This window comes from Morone saxatilis, unplaced genomic scaffold, assembly GCF_004916995.1.
Source record: "Morone saxatilis isolate NCDOM2014 unplaced genomic scaffold, NCSU_SB_2.0 Contig17, whole genome shotgun sequence".
Lineage (NCBI taxonomy): Eukaryota > Metazoa > Chordata > Actinopteri > Moronidae > Morone > Morone saxatilis.
In genome coordinates, this window is record NW_023339729.1 from 16,728,205 (window position 1) to 16,735,683 (window position 7,479).

The 7,479-nt window shown below is 42.7% G+C and overlaps 1 pseudogene; it reads right to left on the reverse strand.

The window, feature by feature from the left end:
* LOC118326702 overlaps positions 1 to 7,479 on the reverse strand; it is a 79,013-nt pseudogene that overhangs the window by 35,289 nt on the left and 36,245 nt on the right.

The following is a 7,479-nucleotide window of genomic DNA, read 5'->3' on the forward strand; positions in this document are numbered from 1 at the left end:
TCTCTCTCTCTCTCTCTCTAAGGTCGGTGCTCCAGCAAAAGGTTAGGGTTGACTGAACAGACAACTTCCACACTTGTCTGTCATTCCTTTAATTCCAATGCAGATCACAGACTATATTTGCTCTGGTCAAACGTCTCCGTCTCGCTCTCTCTCTCTCTGGAAACCTTGACTTTCTCCCTGTTTCTCAACTCACGTCCCCCCCTTCCTTCCCTCTGCTGTGTTCTTTGTAATTTGATGAATAGACAGCATTCACATCAGGATAATAAGAAAATATATTTTGAATGCTCTAAATGCTCTGAATGCTTTGGTTTCATATCACTAACAACCTGACATTTCAAAGTGAATTTTATGAGCCTCCATGTAGACCAGAGAACATCCGAACCTTCAGGAAATGGCTCCATTGAGAGAATTCCTGCATCCTCAGCATGTTAATACAGAAAACCTGAAAGTCAGGTCCTAATATGGTTGTATGTGTACTTGTATAGGGTTATTACAGTAATATCGCTGTATGATTCTAACAATATTCAGGTTATTGATCAAACGAGGAAACTAATTTGTGATTCCACTGCAATGTGAGAGGGTGCTGCAGCAGGTGGGTGAAGTTTATCCAAGTAGTTTGTTTTTGTTTGTTCTTTTTTGGACACCCCACCTCTCCAGGTCCTGCAACATCTCTTCTTTTGCATTTAAGAGAATGGAATATAATACTCATCAGTATGTTTTGATGAGTGTATAACCACCTGATTATTGAGGTTCAACGTTACTTTATTTGTTCCAAAGGGTAGATTTGGTTTCCAGTAGGCGTTTTGTGGCCACCGTAGTTTCTCCCACATGCTTGGAAAGGAAGGGTGAAGCGAGGTTCAAGGTTTAAATTCAGACCATGGACTGTATAAAAGAAGTGGACTTAGGTGGACGAGAGGGTGGAGCTAACCAGGGCTGTACCCGACTCAGAAAACTCGGATTCACTGTTCAGTACGAATATTCAACCATTCGTTCCTCTGTTCACCGCCACACTAAACTCCTATATCAGCAATTCCTCAGTCAGTCAGTGAAGTTAAAGTGTGCATCCTGCTCACAGTCAGCTGCCCTCCATTAACTATCACTCTGTTCGGCTTTCATCACAGTTAGTTTTGTGGTTTGTGGTCATTTTGAGGCAACAAAACAAAAGTTTGGATACAACTGACAAAACGTCGGGGAACAGCCTTTCTGTTAAAGACATTATCGGTATGCTGAGGATTATATCGTGTTTGCATAAAACAAAAGAAAACTGGTTATTCACACGTGACTCTTCTGCAGTGGTGTGAAATCAATGACCCTGGATCACACAACCCCCCCCCCCAACCCCCACACATCCCAAAACCAAACCCTGGTTCATGGTTCTTCCCAGTGAATCAAAGCACTGCCTTTAAAATCTTTATGAAGAAAGATCCCGTGCTGCCAGTTTTAATCAGATTTTAGATGAAGTCCTGCTGTTCCACCCTGCTGGTCTGAACACCGCCGCTTGGCTCCACCTCTCTCTAACCTCAGCTTTTCCACCCTTCAACTTTACTCTTCCATCTCCTAAAACTGCTGTTCTTTATTGTCCATTAGTCAGAAAAGGCTTCTCTCATCCTCTCTCTCTTTAATTGCATCCTCTATTTCCCCCTTCAGCAGCTCTTCCTGTCTTCATTTCTTTGCTTTCCTTCCCTCAACATCTCCCCCCCTTCTACTACTACTACTACTACTACTATCTCCCCCTTTGGCAGCTTGAAGCCCCTTTTTCTCTCCATATTGCTCTCCCCCCCCCCCATTCTTTAAGACTCTCGCTCTCTCACTCCCTTTAATTAACTCGAGTAATAAATAGCGGCCTAAATCACCTGTTCTTAATGCGATTGGTTCGATCAATTAGGCCGAGCCGGACTTGTGGCCTCGTTGCATCTGAAATGTAAATAGCAGCGCTGCCTTGTCTGGGCTGCCAATCAGACGGACGTGATCTGAATCCACGGTTCCCTCCCTCCGTAGGAACACCCAGCACATATTTATTTATATCAGTGTGTCACGCAGAAGTCTTTCTCCTGTTTGCGTGTGTTCTCGTCACAATAATTGACAGCCAGCACTGTCCCACACATGCAGAGACTGTTGGATGACGCGAGGTGAAAGCTAAGGGAGACGCTTTGTACAATGGCAGAGTCTGATTTTCTTGATCGTGGTAAAGTTTTGGGACGTTTTCTGCAGAAGAGGTTGTGTGTCTGCTGATGCCCAGTATGAAAGCGTGTGTGTGCGGCTTTGGGTGAGAAAGATGGTTTTGGGTTTATTTTTAACACTTCTGGCTGCGTAAGTCCCCGGTGTGTTTCTTCGGATAAATGAAGCTGTAAATTCCATCTATATTTACTCTGCATTGCAAAATGAGCTGCAGCAGAGAGATGCGTAGCCATAAACAAGATGGGAAATGACTACAAGTTCTGATATTTTTCTGTCTGTTTCTCATTACACATTTTCTTTAATACTCTCTGCTCCTCTTTCTAATGCTCTCTTACTTTATCCCAAAGTAGATCAGTTAGTTTCTCTTTTCAGAATTTCCTGCTCCATCTTGTTTAATCTTTCCTTTTTTCCCACTTTCCTTAACAGCATCTCTCCTCATTGATTTAGATAATCTGTTTATGAGCCACCAACTTTCAGATTCCATTAATTTGTATTTTCTTATAATTTCTCTGTCCGTTGTATTTTATTCTGTATCCAATAAAATCCCCACATGTATCCAAGATCCAGTGTGTAGGATTTAATGGCATTTAGCTATGTAATTGCATAGATTGCAACCCCCTCGCTTCATCCTCCCCTTACAAACGTGAAGGAGAAACTACGGTGGTACGGTAGAAACATGGCGGTGCCTCCTCAACACGCTGCTGAGGACATCGTGTTTGAATCGAGTTCCTCGGTCCTTGCGTCTTTGGTTGTACTGGCGAACACCTTTGTAGGTCTTAACGCTGCTCACTCTCCCTGATTACAGTCTTTATTTAATCCCTTGATCACACTTTCCCGACTTCTTTCTCACAATCTCTCTATTTCAATCTCATTATATAGCTCTTTCCTCATCTCTGTATCTCTTTCTTTAAAACCTCCTCCTCCCTCTCTCCCATCTCTCGTATGCCCTCTTCATCTTACTCCCTTCATCTCTCATATATCTTTTTTAATCCTTTCAGCAACCCATCTCCCACTCCTTAAATCTCCGTCCACTCTCTGCCTCTAACCACTTCCTCCCTCACGCTTTATTTCCATCTCGTTTTCTTCCAATAGGATCACTAAGATTTTAATACCAGCTGCCTGGATTTCATTTCTCAGCACGCGACGTGTTCTTAAACGTCAACAAGACACTCCAATCCTCCACAGCCAAAACCACTTCGGTGCAGTTAATTCTCTTTAAGTAAATCATTAAATTTCATTGCTTGAACCCATAAACATACAGCACATTCTTCCACTTTTGTTTCCCCCTCAAGACGCTTTAACTGCCTGTAATTATTTTTTATTTTTATTTATTAAACTCAACATGTCTTTTTAATGGCTGCATTACATTAAATAAAAATGTTATAGATGTATTGTGCATCATGTTTTACATGTTTTCAAATGTGATTTATGTGAGATTTTAAAAAAAAATAAAGGTAAAGTTGTGTGGGTTTGAATAATGTTTGGCTGCACAGCATGTGTTTGCAAGCACCGGCTCACCAGCAGGACGCTGCTTGTTAAAGGGGTTTGTTACATTTCACTTTGCATCAACATCAACAATGTGTCTATTGATTTCATCCATATGTTTGATGTGAGTTCATTTAAACACACTCGCTCTTGGCTACTGAAACTCTTGGTCATGGTTGGGGAAAGATGGTTCTTTTGATTAAATATTGAAAACATGTCTTGTAACTTTAAGTCAGTGTTGACTTTTCCAACATTTAAAGTTACTATCCTTTTCATGAAATCAAACCCTGTTTCTGGTTCTATTTATTTGTTTTTCAGCAGCAAACATTGAACACATTTGAATTCTGTAATTACCTAGTGGTTTTCATTGTTAGTGGCGGAGTCTGCCATTCCCATGCTGGATTAAAACTGCATTCATACACACTAGAGATCCACAGGGAATGATACAGCATGTTATCCAGTGTTAGTGTTTGTAATTTAAATATGAGCCTTTGTTCGCTCTCCTACAGGCGGATCAGAGCCTGAGTATGTTCCTGGTAATGCTAATGCTAATGCTAACGCAACGTTTCAAAACATTAATTATGCCTTACTTTCCAAGAGAAGGTCTGTAGGTAAAACAAATAAAATGAGTTCACAGGGAACAATCCTTATTATGTTAAAATAAAACAATGCATTGCTTTAATTGTGGAAATGAACTGCATTGTGTATATTAACGCGGGTTTTACTGAAGATTTAAGGTTCGCTTTGAGGGCTGCTGCAGCAAGGACTCAGCCTTTGTACAATTGGGTGCAAGCTTCCTATGTATAATGGTTTGCATAAAAATATAAACTAATATAATGATAGTGCTTGTAAGACATGAACAACTCCATCCACAAGTAACGAAACAGATATCCAACAGTATTTTTTCTTTAATTTGTTGTAGTAATGCATTTTACTCTCAGTTTAATGGAATATTGGAGGAAAGGAAACAAGGAAATAGAGATAGACAAATAGAGAGCCAAGTGTTCATGTCAAATCCCCCCGAGAAACACCAAGTTGTAGGTGTGTGTGATGTGTTGCCGGAGTGGCCACACGTGCCTTGTAAGAGTGTGTGTGGAGGTCAGACAATCCCCATTAGACATATAATAACTGGCTCCTGCCCAGGGGCAGCCAAGTTGTAGAGAAGTAACAGGTTTAGCACTTCACTCAACAGCAGCCTCAGGATACAGCCACCTGGGCAACTGGGGGGCGCGTGTGTTGTGTGTGTTGTTTCTGTGTGCTGTGTTTGGTGTGTGTGTGTTGTGCTGCGGTGCGTGGCGTGCCCACCCCGTCTTCCCAGTGTTTGAACGTGATCATGTGAAAGCTCTGAACACACAGGTCCGTCTGGTTCCCGTGATGGTGATGATCCTCTCTGGACAGGAGCCCTCTGAGATGTTGATCCTCGCGCTGCTCTGTGGGTGTAGAGAGAGATGGGGGAACGAGGGAGGGGAGGGGAGGGGAGGGATTGTGGGAAATTATTTTTGTGGGGACAGGAGGGAGGGAAAGAGGGAGGTAAGGAAAGGGAGAAAAAGGATGAAGGGATAATGCAAGGGATGGGAAATGAGGAAATAATCAGGAAGGAAGGAATGGAGGCAAGTGGGGAGCAGAGTGGAGGTGAGTTACGACGGAAGGATGATGGGAAGATGGAGGTTAATGGAGGAGGGGGATGGGGAGGGGGAGGAACAGAGGAGAGAGAAAACACATTAGTGGGGGGGAAGGATATGTGGGCCAAGAAAGAGAAGAGGAGGAGAACCGCTTTCCCCACGCTGCTCCCCGCTCCCTAAAGGAGATTCACCTGTGATGCAGGAGGAGAGAGGGATTACCAGGAGGCTGGAAGAGGGAGGAGAGAGGAAGGAAAGGAGGCAAGCAGATGAGAAGAGCAATGCATTAAATCGAGGTTTGTCAGGAAAGGAGGGGGGGAGCAAGGAGAGCAGAGGAAGGAGGAAATGAAATGGCAGTGAGAATATTGGGGGAGATTAGGGAGAGAAAGATTAAGATTTTGACGAGGAGGAGGATGGAGGGTGGAGGAAGATGTGATTCAAGCCCAGGAAATGGAGAGGAGAGGAGAGGAGAGGAGAGAAAAGAGAGCGGGTAGAGATTCATTAAAAGGAAGATGAGGAAGGGTAAGAGGAAGGAATAGAAGGACAGGAAAGTGAGGGAAAGGATCAGGAGGAGAGGAGAGAGACAAGGTGGTGCAAATATTTGAGGAGAAATAAGAGGAGAAGGTGAAGATATAGAGAAGGTGCAGTAATAACCATACGAGGGCGGATGGAGAGGATGGGTGTCAGGAGAAAATTGAAGTGTGAGTTAGGGGGAGTTTAGATAAAGACGATAAGAATAAAAGCCTGCAGCTGAATTTCTGGTTTCACTCAACTCTTACAAAAACCGTTAGTTTCTTATTCTTATTCAGAAAGAGGAATGTTTGTGTCTGGCTTTCACCTCGTAAAGTTCTGCTAATGAAATAGCCATTTGAGTTTCTCCCAAGATAAAATTCTAACACTTTTACTCCCACAAAAGCTTCTCAGGGGCTCACAACTCCTTCTTTTTTTAAGGGGAATAAGAAAAAATGAAGAAATATATACAGTAGGTCTATATTTCAGCAGTTATTTCTGCAAAGAAAACTACATGAAACACAAGATACATATAAACAGCCTGCATTAGAAAGGTACACAGTTAAAACAACCAAAGAGCTAACAGAACAATGATCAAAAGGAAACGATTAGGAAATATATTATACAGACAGGAAGTATCCACAGGAAATAATCTGTAAATCTATACCCAACAGTTCCCACCATGAGCAAGCACTTGGCAACAGTGGCAAGGAAAAACTTCCTTTTACGAGGCAGAAACCTCAAACAGACCCAGACTCTAGGTGGTCTAGGTGTTTACTCAACAATTAAACAATTCTTCCTTTAAGGAAAAAGCTTGGGAACTATGGCTTTATGACGTTGTGTCTGTCCTCCATGGCTTCCTACCCCATTGGGAGAGTGTCAGAATGAGTGTTGCCCTCTAGATTTTATTAACTTGCTCAGATTTAGTTGATTTTGGGCAACATTTCTTTGTACAACTGGGAGTTTGAAAATAGACCAGATTCTGTCTGCCATTTGTGTGTGTGACCCCGGCACTGCAGAGCTGAGCGGACAGCTGCTTCTGAAACGCATTGTGACACGTCTTCGTCTGAACGGCAGCGATCCACTCTGGCCACCACGCAGCCGGAACGTGTCATGGTTGCACTCGGTAGAGTCAAGAGAATGAACAGCATCGATTTCCGTGTTAAAATGTCTATAAATGACTAGAACTGTGTTATATATTTAGTTGTGTGCTTACATTATCACAAATGTTTTCAACAATGTTCAAACCCAGAGAAATATGTCTGTATTCAGGTAACAGCACATTTCCTTATTGCCTCTAGTTGCTATAACTTGGTCAGAGGAAGTCGGTGCATGTGAGAGCCCCCCCAGCAGAAATCACACACTGTGTCTAGAATGTCCAGGAAATCAGTGAAATAACGTTTCTCTCTCTGCTCTGTTATAGAAAGTGTTTCACAGCAGCCATTTTGACATGAAATAGCAGGGTAAAGACAGGTGTTAGCAATCATACTAATGAAGGTTCTGTTCAGAGTCAGGGTGCTGCTATTGTCTGTGGATGGAAGAGAACCTTAATCAGGATGATTGGTAACACCTGTGTTTACTCGGCTATTTCAATGTCAGAACGCCAACTGATGGCGGTTGATTAGGTGATCCTCTCTTTCCTCCGTCCAGAACTGCCATTTGACCAGCTGACAGTTTGTAACTGACT